At 44.4% G+C, this 2,502-nt stretch overlaps 1 long non-coding RNA gene across 1 annotated transcript in view; it reads left to right on the forward strand.

Moving 5' to 3' along the window:
* The first annotated feature begins 8 nt into the window (after positions 1–8).
* Positions 9–2,502, forward strand: part of LOC105887458 — a 3,744-nt gene continuing 1,250 nt past the window's right edge. Inside the window, exons 1-2 of the long non-coding RNA XR_001161501.2 lie at positions 9–392; positions 1,155–1,287. This is a non-coding gene — a long non-coding RNA (uncharacterized LOC105887458). The remainder of the gene's footprint in view (positions 393–1,154; positions 1,288–2,502) is intronic.

A 2,502-nucleotide genomic window follows, 5' to 3' on the forward strand; every position in this document is an offset into this window, starting at 1 on the left:
TCGGCCGAAGCAGGCCGCGCCCAGAGGCCACAGGCTGCCCACCTCTGGCCTGTCGGCCTCCCGGGCCCCAGCAAAGCCTGAGGGGCCGCCGCCCGAGAGGAGTTGGGTGAAGGGAAGCGGCGAAGCAGGCCCTGAGGAAGAGCTCGCCGTGCTCGTGAGGGAAGTGGCGACAACATGGCGGCTCCGAGGGGAAGACGAAGGCCGAGTCACTCTGCTCGTCGTTGGAGGCCCGTACGCTACCTTTCTAACGCGACTGTCTTGCTCATTCACTTAGGGCCTGCCTCCCACACAGACTCCGGTGTCCGAGGAAGCTGGATCTTCTTGCAGAGGGCCAGGGTAGAACGCCGGAGCACTCTGTAGCGTGCCTCCGGGGGAGCAGGATTCCGCATAAGGTACTGATTTTAGCAGCTTCAGGCTCTCGTTTGTCATTTTTTGTGCATGTGACAAGTGACACGGTCAGACACACTCTAATGTCTGAAAATACAAGCAGCCCTGTATGATCATCACGGAACATACTTTAAGACTACAGGTCTGGGCTCAGCGCCTGTAACTCAGCGGCCAGGGCGCCAGCCACATGCCCCGGAGCTGGCGGATTTGAACCCCGCCGGGGCCTGCCAAATAACGATGAAAACTACAACCAAAAAATGGCCGGGCGCTGTGGCGGGTGCCTGTAATTCCAGCTACTTGGGAGGCTGAGGCAGGAGAATCGCTTAAGCCCAAGAGTTGAGGTTGCTGTGACCCGTGACGCCACGGCACTCTACCCAGGGCGACATGGTCAAATTCTGTCTCAAAAAAAAAAAAAAAAAAGGACTATAGGTCTGTTAGAGCGTGTGAAATTCCTGCTTTCTCTTTAGTTCCTGCTGCTAAACAGTCCATCTTCTGACACTTGTTCTTTGCTGTGCTCAAGCTGCTCATCCTAAGTATTTAAATCCTGCTGTTGCTTTGGTGGAGCTTCCTTTACGTAATCTTTATTCCAACCTCTGCCATAATGGCTTCTAAAAAGAGGTTAATGTACTGTATATATGTTAGGCTTCAGTAAGACATTTTTAAAAAGAGTTTGTTTTTCAGAATGCAATATTTAGAAATCAGAACTCTTAACGATTTTAAAGTGCCTTTTTTAGTTACTTTCAACCCTTCGTCTGTTCTTTTTCCAGAGCCGCCACTGCAGAGGAGCAGGATGCAGCTATCGTATTGTATCCCAGACAGCAGCTACTCAACAGGTGTAGCCTGCTCCCACCCAATTTGGCCCTGTAGGCTCAAAAAAGCCTGCGTGCTCTCTGTAAAAAGGTAAGTTGAATTTTTGTTTATTTTTTTCATACCATCTCAAATGCAGGCCAGTATGATAGATCGTAAATAAAATGTTTTTGGTATTTTTATTAGTTACCTTTAATTTTTAAAACCAGGCTGTTGGAAGTTAGGCCACTTACGCAGGTGCAAAGTTAGTGATGAAGCCAGAATTACATGTTATCTAAATTACAAGTAAGAGGACATCCCAGAAATAGCCAAACTTCCTTGTATAAACAAAGGCAGAGTCACAAGATCTCTACTAAAATAGAAAAACTGAGGCAAAAGGATCTCTTGAACCCAAGAGTTGGAGGTTGCTGTGAGCTGTGATGCGACAGCACTCTATCCAGGGTAACAGCTTGAGACTCTGTCTCAGAAAAAAAAAAAGAGTAATACTTTTAATCATTCATTGTGTTTTCATTTTGTAGCATTACATTTTGTTTACATTCACTGTTTGATTTCTCTCGAGCAATCTTTTAATTTTTTTAAATGTAGCGTGCCAAGGTTCTGGAATCAGACCACCAAATCTGCCTCATCTTAACTCTGCCCTTGATAAAATTACTTACTTTGTTTGAACTTGGGTTTTTATCATCTATAAAATGATCATATTAATAGTACTTATCTCATAGCTTGTTGTAAGGATGATAGTGGATAATCTGTGTCCCTACCACACAGTGAGTCGTCAATAAATGTTTATTTTTGTAGTTATTTTCTCATAAAATAATTGCCTGGACTTTACATTTGAAAACACAGACCAGTTATATTACTTTATGGTAGTTTAAAATTCATTTTCATAAACCTAAAACATAAAATTCAAGTATGCTTACTTTATTTAGCTGTGTATTCATCTTTAAAAAATTTTTTTTGGGCGGCACCTGTGGCTCAGGAGTAGGGCACCGGCCCCATATGCCAGAGATGGCAGGTTCAAGCCCAGCCCTGGCCACAAACTGCAATTAAAAAAAAATTTCTCTTGTTTTTGGAGTAATGTTATTAATGGTTGACAAAATGTTTGGCTGACAGCCATTTTGTATATTCTGCATTCTCAGCTCAAGTACATAGGTTGTTTGAAGTTAAACTTCTTAAACATTGAAGTTAGAAATATAACATCTGGGCTCGGCGCCTGTGGCTCAAGCAGCTAAGGCGCCAGCCACATACACCTAAGGTGGCGGGTTCAAATCCCCAGCCAGGGCCCGCCAAACAACAATGATGGCTGCAACC

The sequence above is a fragment of the Otolemur garnettii genome, unplaced genomic scaffold (assembly GCF_000181295.1).
Source record: "Otolemur garnettii isolate 467f Iridium unplaced genomic scaffold, OtoGar3 scaffold00088, whole genome shotgun sequence".
Lineage (NCBI taxonomy): Eukaryota > Metazoa > Chordata > Mammalia > Primates > Galagidae > Otolemur > Otolemur garnettii.